This window comes from Chiloscyllium plagiosum, chromosome 15 (assembly GCF_004010195.1).
Source record: "Chiloscyllium plagiosum isolate BGI_BamShark_2017 chromosome 15, ASM401019v2, whole genome shotgun sequence".
NCBI classification, from domain to species: domain Eukaryota; kingdom Metazoa; phylum Chordata; class Chondrichthyes; order Orectolobiformes; family Hemiscylliidae; genus Chiloscyllium; species Chiloscyllium plagiosum.
The window spans coordinates 37,010,887-37,023,513 of NC_057724.1; the positions used below are offsets into that span (position 1 = coordinate 37,010,887).

The following is a 12,627-nucleotide window of genomic DNA, read 5'->3' on the forward strand; positions in this document are numbered from 1 at the left end:
CTCCGGCCTATCACCTCACCTTAAACTCCTTCCACCTATCGCATTCCCAACGCCCCTCCCCCAAGTCCCTCCTCCCTACCTTTTATCTTAGCCTGCTTGGCACACCTTCCTCATTCCTGAAGAAGGGCTTATGCCCGAAGTGTCAACTCTCCTGCTCCTTGAATGCTGGACCTGCTGCACTTTTCCAGCAACACATTTTTCAGCTCGGATCTCCAGCATCTGCAGTCCTCACTTTCTCCTCCTTGGATCTCGATTGGTCCAATTTGCACATGCCCATTCAAAAATTTAGTATGTGCACAAAGAAATAACAGAGCAGAAGGATTGTGAGTTCAGTCAGTATGTAGTGGTAATTTGGTGCTAGCACGGTAATGGTGGAGCTCTTAACACTCTCTTTTTGAAATTCACAAAGCTCCAGGAACTCCCCTCACACCCCCCCCCCCCCCCCCACCATCCCCCATCATCACTATTTAAAGGGATTATCAATTATTATCAGGTTAGCTGCTGACTGATTTCTACTGATGTTGATTTACACAATTGAAGAAGTGTTTAATCATTTTTACAGTTCTTCAAAACTGTTAAAATCTTCAGGGAGTATAGCACAAGCTGAAGGTCTTTGCCCTGACTTCAAAAAACTCACACTAACGACTTGTACCCAGATTGAGAAAACATTGTATAAGTTCACCTTTTGCTACAGGGTGACAGCGAGAATAAGCAGAGGTGAGAACGAATTCAATCAGTTACTTAAAGTGGGAAGTAAGGTAGGTTCAAAGCAGCAAGCCTTCTTTGTTCAGAGTGTTCAGGGAGTTACTTTCTGCCTGAAATTCAATGAGGAACTGTGTATCTGAAATTTGAATATTACTAAGGATTTTCTTGCTCAAAGTTGCCACTTGCTGGAGCCACATCTGCAGCTTCAGGGCAGGGTGAAGATAAATTAGCTAATGATTGTGAAGATGCCTATTGCCTCATGCTTTTATGTATTGGGCTCCTTCTAGTTTGAAACAGGTACTATTTGCAACATTTCTCAATTTCCCATTCACGGCAGCATACAGGAGATTACTGAGGCTATATATTCCAAGAGAGATGAAAAAAATGCATTCTCTCTTGAAGCATGGAGTGAATTCTTGGCTTAGAGAGAGGTGTAAGCTTTCCTATGGTGCAGGGTGGTATTGACTGAACTCAAGATATGTTTGAGTGCCACATCTCAATTCTGAGAGCAACACAACCAAAAGGTCAATGGCCAGCTGGTGTAGGACCATACACGCTACATCAACAGATAATATCCAGGCTCCCCATAGCAGTCATGATGCCTTCATTCTGTGCCATTCATCCTCAGCACCAGAGCTAAGGATGGCTAAAGATGGCTACTAGGTGACATGGGCTAGCCCCTGGTGATCTGGTTCATGATGGCATTGAATGACTATATACATAAGTGTGTGTTGTGTGATATATGTTCTGTGCTGTGTGTTGTATGCTATGTGTGTGTTGAAGCTTACTGCCAAATGTTAACTTATATATTTGATAAGTGCTCACAGTAATAGGGAGGGAGGACATTTACACTGGTTGGCTTTCTCAGTGGAACAACTAAGAGTTTTATAGAGAGATTATGCACTGTTCCATTGCATCACTAGAAAATTGCTGTTTTGTTACAGAAGACCTCACAAAGTTCCATGTTCACTGCACATAAAATGGATATTTTTGTTTAAATATTTATTGCCTTTGTAAAACTAAATTCTTTGTAAATGATTAAGTGTCATAGACTGAAAATGAAAGAGCAATGATCCTGCATTACTTTCCTTAACAGATAAACATAGCCATGGTAATTATTAAATGAATGGGAAAGGATAAAGATTGCATAAATGAATTAAACGCCTGTAATTTTAAACTATTTTGTCATTTTAACTTTAAAATAAGGTATTTTGTTGTAATATGTCACATCATTCATGTTTTTAATGGATGTTGGTTTGGGCATGGGGAAATGGCTGGGGAGTTGGATCAACAGATCTCTTTTTGCAGAGAGTTGTGTCAACACGATGGACTAAATGGCCTCATTCTGTGCTGAAATATTCCACAATTCTATTCTAAAACTATACTGCCCCAGAAGAAATGCAAACGTTTCAGCTACCTCGACCCCTTTGAAGGAGCCCTACAACATTTTGTAGAGCACAAGTCATGATTCTTGGTGGTCTTCTGTAACTGTATTTATGGTTTGCACAACATTACAATAATGAATGCATGAGCATCTTGCATAAATATGGGCTTATTCCATAGATCCCATTGTGCTTTGTCCTCTGCTTTTAAAACCAGCTATACAATGACCAGTGGAGAAGCAAGATGTGAAAAGGCAAAGGTTACCAAAAGAAGCCCATTTCTTGTCAGCTATTTCTGATTGCTTCAGGATGGCAGTTGATGGCTAGTGCAGTTCCACAGTAGTCTGTGATGGACGAGAACTATTCATGTTATACATTAAAGATCCAGACAAAGGAACTGAGAGCTCAATGCAAGTTTGCAAATAACACAAAGATAGGTGGATGGACAGGTAATGTTGAACAAGCAGGGAGGTTGCAGAGGACTTGGATAGACTTGGAGAATAGGCAAAGAAGTGGCCAAAGGAATATGATGTATTAAAATATGAGGTTCAGCATTTTCATAGGAAGAATACAGGCATAGACTATTTTCTGAACAGGAAAGGCTTTGGGAATCTGAAGCAAAAAAGTATTTGGGAGTTCTAGTTCAAGATCCTCTTAAAGTTAACATGTAGATTCAATGGACAGTTAAGAAGGCAATGAAATGCCATTCATTTCAAGAGGTCTGGAATACAAGAGCAGGAATGTACTGCTGAGGCTGTCTAAGGCTCTGGTTAGAGTGCATTTGGAATATTGGGAGCAGTCTTGGGCTCCACATCTAAGGCAAAAGCCACCAAAACTGGACAATGAGATCTTGCTCAGAGATTCAGCTCCGTTTGAGAGTCAAAGAGGGTGAGTGAGGAAAAATTTATTTGCAAGAAAAACTGTTCTTTGCTTCCTTGTCACAATAAGACTGGAAACCATGCTGTAAACAGGGGTTATGCCCTTTCTGCTGAGAAGCAGCGAAAGGACCACAATTCCCAATGCAAAGCCATCTGGTACCAGACAGTGGCCAGACCAACAAAAAAACCCAAACTGTCCACAGTACATAACTGGGCTACTTTCTAGGTTATTGATCCTCAACATCCGACAGAACACAATGCAAAAATAAAAATAAAATTGTAAATCAAATGTTGCCACCTTCACTATAAACAGCAACTGACCACATTGATTCAGTTGGTGCCTATCTTCCCTATGCCCTTTCTTACTCAAATGCTCAGATACAGTGCCACCCAGTAGCTGTAGTATGGTTGGTGGAAGCCAGCTGACTGTGAAACCTACAGATAAGGCTGGAGGACAACTTTGAGCAGCTCTAGGTCTTCAGGGCCTGCTTTGGAATGTACTACCTCACCACAGGTAACAGCTGCCTAGGCTGGCTGGCTGAGAGGCAACACCATTGACACTGGTAGAGAGGCGGTAATAGAAGGAAGAAAATTGTCATCCTGAGAGAGGAAACAGGTTCACCTTTGTAAGACATTGCCACTCCCCAAGGGTGCTGCCTCAGTTATCATAGTGAGCTTTTGGAGTACAGACTGCTGTGACAAGTTGTAAACCCCATTCAAACCTGGCACCAAAGGTCATGCTGGCAGCAAGCTGAGTTTGCATTACTTCAATCTGAGCTTCCACTGTAACACATAGTTACTGAATGGCTTACCCTAGTGCTGCAGTACAAGCTCAAACATTATACAACGGACCTGTAAGACATCAATAAACATTAAATACTGTGAATATTGGAAATCCAAAATAAAAAGTAAAAATGCAGGAGACACTCAGCAAATCTGACTGCATCTGTGCAGAAAGAAACAGAGTTAACATTTGATTCTTCTTCAGAACAGCATCACAATTGGTTCTATAAGTGCTGGTAATGGAGTTGGCCCCCCGTTCCATTCTGAAGTGCATGAACTCCAACTGCAGCACAAAGTCCTGTGCCAGGTTGATGCTGAGCTCCTGCATGGTCTCTGACAGGACCACAGGATTTCCGACCACTTGTTAATGAATTCCTTATGTACAGCCATCAACTTTCTTTAGTAGACCACAATAAAATATAGATCTGAGTCCTTAGCAGCAAAACTCATGTGTAGTCTCACCCTCCTGATATTTGAGAGGAGTTGAAATCCATGTCACCTTGTACCCAATGTCTCACTACCTGACTCAAAGCTATTCTCTAAAGTACACATTGTGTCAGCTTCTGAGCTGGTATATCAATGAAAGAGACCAAAGGTTATTGGTGAAAAAGAAGGAATGTCTTTTTGCTCTTCTATTCTGTGACCATGTGCCAATTCTTGGGTGCCTAAAAGGAGAAAGGCACAAAGCTAGAGTTACAGTGAGGGAAGTGAGGGAAGCTAGAGGTGGAAATTTGCATTACCTGCAGCTTGCCAATCAAAGAAATACCACAGGCGCTGGAGGTAGTAGGATGCAGAATCCTAGAATCCCTACGGGATGGAAACAGGCCATTCAGCCCAACAAGTCCACACCAACTTTCCGAAGAGCACTCTAATCCTAACCCAGAAACCGCTCCTTATCCTATCCCTGTAACCCTACATTTCCCATGGCTAATCCACCTACCTTACATATCCCTGGATGTTATGGGCAATTTAGCATGGCCAATCCAGCTAACCTGCACATCTTTGGACTGTGGGAGGAAATCAGAGCACCCATAGGAAACCTACAGGAGTATGTGCAAGCTCCACACAGACAGTCACCTGAGGCTGGAATCAAACCCAGATCCTTGGTGCTGTGAGGCAGCAGTACTAACCACAAGCCACCATGTCACCCACAAGAAGATGAAAGAGGTAAGGAACACCATCATCTTCAATGAGTTCAAGCATATAATGGACCAAAATCAGTTATAGTCACTGCAACGATAGTGACCAGCATCTCTTCTGTGGGGGTGAGGACATGCAGAAATGCACATCACCCACTGGTTAGCTCCTGCTGCCTCCAGTTATGCATGCACCAATCAAGAGAGAGCTGAAAATGTGTTGCTGGAAAAGCGCAGCAGGTCAGGCAACATCCAAGGAACAGGAGAATCGAGGAGCAAGTGAGGGCTGCAGATGCTGGAGATCAGAGCTGAAAATGTGTTGCTGGAAAAGCGCAGCAGGCCTGACCAGCTGCACTTTTCCAGCAACACATTTTCAGCTCTGATCTCCAGCATCTGCAGCCCTCACTTTCTCCTCCAATCAAGTGTAAATCTGTAAACATGGTGCAATGTAATTGTCATATTTCAATAATGGCAAATGTGAAAGTTGGGAGATGTGGATTTGAGGCTGGCAGAAATGTCATTCTGTGAGGGTGACATCTCTGAATCTTGGGTGTGAGGCATGATTGTGATTGAGAGATTATTAGTATGGGTTATTGCACATTACCAGGTTTCTGTTGCAATTGGTAAAGTGTGCCATGATTAAACATTTACAGTAAGGTACGACTTTATTGAATGTTTTGCAGCATTGCATTCCCAGGTTCATGGAAGACTCCTAGTAATAGGAGCCACAGCTATCTGGTTCCACTGCTACTTAAAGCTGGTTTGGAGAGCCTCCTGATCCCTGTGGATAGATGATGTCTTCTCTTTTGTGCATCTCCTCCAAGCACCTAGTACAGAATCAGAACCTTGAATGATTTTCCCTCCCAAGTTGTGACATTCTAACTCAGAATCTCTTGAACAAACAGTTCCAAAATCTAGTCAGTTTTTTTCAGAGTTCTAGCTGGTTTTAAGTGGCACAGGTTAGCTTTAAGTAGTACTAACCTCACACAAACCTGCGTCTCAGGCTGAGGAATGTAGCCATTCAGCAACACTTACAGCATTATCTGAACACGGTATGAAGTTGGTGGGCTGTGGGGTCTTGAAGTAATGGTTATTGACACTTCGTAATTAAGATTTTGTTGGGTCAATGGCAGTCTTGCTCATCAATTAAAGAACCAGTTAGTGAACTCTGTCATGTATACAAGAGAGGCCAAGTGGATTCATGTATCATTCAGATATTCTAATAACCATCAATGGGTCTTCCCCACATACAGTCATAGAGATATACAGCACAGAAACATACACTTCGGTCCAACTCGTCCATGCTGACCAGACATCCTAACCTAATCTAGTTCCATTTGCCAGCACTTGGCCCATATCCCTCTAAACCCTTCCTATTCATATACACATCCAGATGCCTTTTAAATATTGTAATGGTACCAGCCTCCACTACTTCCTCTGGTAGCTCATTCCATACATGCACCACCCTCTGTATCAAAACATTGCCCCTTATGTCCCTTTTATGTCTTTCCCCTCTCACCCTGAACTTATGCCCTCTAGTTATGGACTCCGCCAACCCAGGAAAAATACCTTGTCTCGTCATCCTCTCCATGCCCCTCATGATTTTATAAACCTCTATGAGGTCACTCCTCAGCCTCCGACGCTCCAGGGGAAAACAGCTCCAGCCTATTCAGTTGCTCCCTATATAGCTCCAATCCTCCAACCCTGGCAACATCCTTGTAAATCTTTTCTGAACCCTTTCAAGTTTCATGACATCCTTCCGATAGGAAGGAGACCTGAATTGCACGTAATATTCCAACAGTGACCTAACCAATGTCCTGTACAGTCGCAACATGACCTCCCAACTCCCATACCCAATATTTAGACCAATAAAGGAAAGCATACCAAACACCTTTTTCACATCCTATCTACCTGAGACTCCACTTTCGAGGAACTATGAACATAAACTCCAATTGAGGTCTTGAGGCAAAAGTCGTACATATTGACTTGCCAAACATTGGCAGTTGTCCATTGCTACCAGCACCACAGCACCACATAATGGCAACTGGCACTGTTGCATGCACGGAAGATCCAGGATAATCAAGAGATTTCCAACAAAAGCACGATGGGGATCACAGGTTTGGAGCCAATTGAAGGTAGAGGCAGAGGGATCGAGAGAAGGGCTGGCTGTGCCATTAAGTATCCTTCTTTCCCAAAGCCAGGTTTCTCAATCAGGCAGAAAATGTCTGACTACAAGGGACTCCATTTGGGAGGTCACTGGAAAACCTGATGGGTGACCTCCTGAGGGCACAGGTAAGACGTGCAGCTCCTAGTAGATTCCTAAGGTACTTCTCAATTGTAATGAGATCAGAGATAATTGAGATCAAATAAGCCATTAATGAGCCTACGTGACATCTTGCCAGTGACTTCGATTCTCATGGCAGTCCCTTCCCCCATTAGACTTAATTAAGGGAGCCTTTGGCACTACCAAAAGATTGACAAACTGTCCCATTCACAATAAGTGTGCCTGGCTGTCATATTTCTTGCCATTTCAGAACTGCCTTAGATCAAGTACTTATTATTCCTGACACCACTTTGGCAGCTGTACAATTAAGCCACAGCTATGCAGGCATGTAAAGATATCATATAGCCTTAGTTTTCAATATATGTTTAAATTTTGAAATAAATAAAAGCAGAGAAGAAAATAAATCCCACACAATGTACTGCACAAATAAAACTGCAAACGGATGCTGGGTAGGGCTACACAAAACAGATCACCAGTTGCCTTATGCCAACTATGGCTCCTTTTGTACCAGCATAGTCAAATATCTTCCACTCAAGTAACAAAATGGTTGCATCACAAACTATAATTTCTGGGCAAAAGTTTAGTATTGCCAAAGGTCTCTAATTGGGTCAACCAGTTCCACAACTGACCAGCCTGTCCCAAAGCAGTGATAAAATAAACTCTATAAAAAATATTTCAGTCAAATAAACATACCTTAGGAAATATAAACATAAATGAATCGTAAATAAAACCTGCATTAAGGAAAGACCAAATTTTAAAAATACCGGAGAGCCCCATACGCTAATAAAGCATTAAATGATTCTCCAGATTACTGCAGTTTTAGATCAATAATCAGTTCAGAACTCACCGCTTTATACTGAACACGATTCATCAGAAACAGAAACTTGCAGTCTCCAAAAGATTTCTTATCACATCCATTCCTTTTCTGATGCATTTATCCCCAGTTGCAAGTGAAAGCTGGCACTGAGAATGCTAAAGCAAACAATGGTAACTAAGGAACCTCAATCATTACTAAATCTGTAATGTTCTTGGAGTAAACAGGATTAAAGCAAGCTTCCCACCAACATGCCGTTGGATTTTTGACGAATGCAAAAATACAACCTGCAGACCTCTGTCAGCTAAAGAATACAATTACCATGACAACTCTATAGTGTGCATCCAATATTTTTTGTTACAAATCCAATGCAATTCTGTGGGTGAAGTGAGGTATCAATGAAAATCCATAGGAAAAAAAGCACTTCACAAGATGCTTTTGTACTTCTGCATTGAACTCGGATGAATGGTCTCCATCCCTACATGACCATTTGTTCGAGTTCCCTTGCCACTTTTTTTTTAAGGCTTTATGTAGTACTGTAAGAGATTTAGAGACTTATAATGGTAGTACCATATAGTTATGTATTCCATGTCATGGCACCAGGGCTGCACAACAGGCTTGTTGTGTTCCACATAACAGAACAGGAGATTATGTTTCGGACAAACGACCAGGAGACTCAATTATTTTCAATATTTGGGCAGAACCAGGCTGCTCATTATCTTCAATACGGCTAACACCAGGAGAATCATGTTTTCAGTCAATTAGACTTAGGTAATAAGAAATCTACAGTGAGAAAGTTGTGAATTTTTATGATGCATTATAGTTTAGAAATCCAAGTGAAGGATGCAAACTTGAGAAGGCTGAGAAACCAATGTAGGGAGTGGGTAAAGCACAAATCCTGGTTTACAGGCATTTTTCAACAGAATGTTGATCTGAAATATTGCCCCAGGCAGCACTCCCTTTCATGCCCTGGATACTAAACAGCTCAAATTTATAACCCAGAAGGACAAAGCAAGAGCTGGGATTGTTTTCCAGTCAGAAGCATTAGTCCTTTGGGAAGCTGATTAAAAATTAAGATTTTCACATGGCTTAGGCCTTAATTGGCATGGAGATACGCTTCCTGCCCAATTCAAGGTAGACTGTGTTTTAAGAAAAGTTTTCCAAGCTGGTGGGCATTGGGCTGCAGGACAAAATAAGCACTGATAAATTGATTTTATTTATTGTCACATGTACCTATGTTTGCAAGCAGTACAGGGAGATTGTACTAAGTAAGGACATATAGATCAAACTAAAGATAGAGTGAGGCATAAAGGTACACCGCACAGGAAGCGTGCAAAGCAAGATCAACATTAGCAAGATCAGTATTATTTGAAGTTAGAGAGTCTGTTCATTAGCCTAATAATGGCCAGGAAGAAGCTGCTCTTGAACATGCTGATGCGTGTGTTGAAGCTTCTGACAGAAGAGGTTGTGGGAGAGCATTACTGCAGTGGGAGGGGTCTTTGATGATATTGGCAATCTTTCCACAGTAACAAGAGGTATAAGTGGAGTCCATGGATGGGAGTTGGCTTCCACGATGGTCTGCACTGTTGAGACAAGGCTGCCCCTTTAACAAGGCTGTGTTGTCCTTGTTTTTTTTCAGAGAAGTCGTAAAAGACACAGACTCTGAAAAGTCTAATTTGATGGGTTTTAGGAACAGTTTGATTGTAGCTAACAGATACTACCTGTTTTAAAAAAATTCTCAAGGTCAAGGACCAGGCTCGCAGGAAAGTAGTCTGACACAGAACAGACAGCCAAGAGGCGAGTCTGCTAGAATATAAGTGTTTTATTCCCCGCAGCGTCGCCACAACCAGGTCTCGTACTTACAACGGGTCTGGTTTATACTCACTCTACGTGTTACCGGAACTGGGAGCCGACAGTTCTCGTAGAGCGGTTGCCAACAACCCACGCTCGGCGGTTAAACGCAACCCCGGACCAGACTCTACCGAACTGGAGACTTTTCCAGCTGATATACTCTTTTCCAGATATAAACATTCATGTGAACAGCAGAGCAAGGCTAAAAAACACATTCCATTCTGGTTACATACAGATAAGAAGATTCACACGGGGAGGTGTGTAATAAGATTCACACGGGACTAAGCAACACCTCCATTCCGGTTAGATTCACACATGTATTGGGACACAATTTTAACCCTTTCACCACACTACCTCAGGAAAAAAGCTATCAAGTTTTAAAAAATACACTTACACCATGAAAGGGGAGTGGCCCGTTCTCCTAGCTCAGCTTTTCTCTGGTTTGGTTTGTTTTTTGGCAGTCTGGCTATTCACTGGAAGCAGTCAGGCAGTTGTAAAAGCTGCTGGACCCAAAGAAGCAGGTCCAGGCTAATCCCCCTCTCTATCTGACATCTCTCCTCTAAGACCCTGTGTTTAATTTTACCTTTTGTGTCAGGGGGTGTTTATGGGGATTGTTGCAAGTATTGGAACAGCATCATTGTATTAGGCTTTTGGATAGGTTGTTATTCTGTATTCTCTTTTCTGTTGTTTGTGTTTAATTCAGTAATCTTGTAAATAAATTCTGTTTTATTTAAAACTAAGTGGTTTGACCAACTGCATCCCTCCTGGAATATCCGCATTACACCTGCTTAAAACAACTAGTGAAGTTAGGATATGGGCTACTTTCTTGAAATGTTTTGAGGAGGTCTGGCCTGATCCACAACACTGTGCATACAATCTTCTGCAGTTTCTTACGGTACTGGGCAAAACACTTGCCATAGCAATCTATTATGCACCTGGACAGTGTGCTTTCAATGGTGCATTTGTAAAATGTGATGAGTGTCCTTATGGATATGCCGAATTTCCTGAGCCATCTGAGGAACACGAGGTGCCTTGACTGTTGCACCTACATGGAAAGGCCAGGACTGGTTGTTGGTTATCGTCACTCTTAGGAAGTTGACACCCTCAACCCTCTCAACTTTGGCTCTCTTGATGTAGGTGGGGATGTGATCTCCTCCTTTCTTTTTGAAGTCAATGAGCAGTTCTTTAGTTTTGCCGACATTGAGAGAGAGGCTGTTGTCATTGCACCACATCACCAAACACTCTATGTCTTTCCTGTATTCTGGCTGGAACATTGCTTCAACAGGGAGGCATTTTGTATATTTACATACTGTCTAGACTATATGGACTATAGGGTGAAGGAATATTTTTAAGGCAATGCTAAATATTGCTATGTTTGATATACATAAAAGACCATGTCTGTCTTACTTTTGCGTCTCTGAAATCAGTGGACTGCATGAGAAAGGACTGTTTTTAAAAACAGGGATTTACCAGAATGGCTATATAGTTTCACAGCAAGAAATTCAATACCTATTGTAAATTCTCTTTTTGTATGGTTTAGGTTCCTGCAATATGGAGACAATCAGGAGACAAGGCATTGCTTACAAGTGAAACTAATTGGAGCTAATTGATCAGATTGGAACTGGAAATGAGTTATAGAGACCTGGACACAGAGAAAAACACAGAAGTCTGCACTGTTATTTTTTCTACAGCAAAAGCTGCCTGTTCTCTGCAGTAAAAAAAAACTCAGATTAAACTTGAAGTAAACCAGTTACCTTTCCCGCAGCAGATGCTATGAGTTATGACTTTGTCATTAATTCAACAATTCAATTTTCCAAAAGAACCAGTTGCTTTATTCTTATAAACCAGTGTAAGCTTCTAGAGAAAGACAATTAAAACCCAGGGCCTAGTTAGCTGAAACCTGACCATCTCAAACTCATAATCTGAACACAAGACCCCTCAACTGATTTTCCAGTTTTTTCTACTTCTGCCAGTTATTTATTTGCTGCATTTGATGTTGTGTGTGTCTGTATATACGTATGTGTGTCTGTGTAGGGGGATGTTTATAAAGGGATTATGATTTTAGTTAGTAGTGTTATATGCTAATGGTTTATATTGCTTTACTGGTTTAACTAATTATAACAAGTAAGAATTCTTGTTTAGTACAGAAACCTTTCTATCAACGTTATCTGAAAGTCAGATAAATTCAGTTATTGTATCTACCTTAAAACAAAACTTAAATATTCGGTATGACTTAGGATACATAATTTACAGTGCACTACCCCAGTGGGCTGTAACATTAGGAGAAAGTGAGGACTGCTGATGCTGGAGATCAGAGCTGAAAATGTGTTGCTGGAAAAGCGCAGCAGGTCAGGCAGCATCCAAGGAGCAGGAGAATCGACGTTTCGGCATGAGCCCTTCTTCAGGAATGTAACATTATGCAAGGGAAACAAAGGTTTTTTGGAGGCTAGGTAGGACATAAAGAAATCATCCGTGAACTCACTAAAACAGCAGAGCAGGTTTGAAGGGTCAAGTAGCCTAACTGCACTCCTAATTTGCATGGTCATGTGTCTTCTGATGCCCTATCCAGGCTTCAGACTTTTCCCATTGCAGCTTTGCCCTTTATACATGGTTTTAGCTCCAAAAGCTGGTTCTGGGGGCTAGTTCCCTACCCACCACAATGCTTTACCAGTCTGTTCTGCTATAATGCGGCAGTTATGTTCTTGTGCAATCTCGCGTTATAGAAAATCACACAATAGAAATAACTGGATCGATGGGAAAAACAGGATTGGGGAGAACCACCAAAAATATCAGT

The 12,627-nt window shown here is 41.7% G+C and overlaps 1 protein-coding gene across 3 annotated transcripts in view; it reads right to left on the reverse strand.

The window, feature by feature from the left end:
- The window catches only part of nhsl2 (NHS-like 2), a 322,641-nt gene that overhangs the window by 128,630 nt on the left and 181,384 nt on the right, over positions 1 to 12,627 (reverse strand). The window contains exon 1 of one of the 3 annotated variants that reach the window (XM_043704718.1): positions 8,016 to 8,113. The exons of the other annotated variants lie outside the window; for them this stretch is intronic. The gene's annotated coding sequence lies outside the window, so the exon portion shown is untranslated. Of the gene's footprint in view, positions 1 to 8,015; positions 8,114 to 12,627 lie in introns of those variants that run through there. 3 annotated transcript variants of the gene reach the window in all.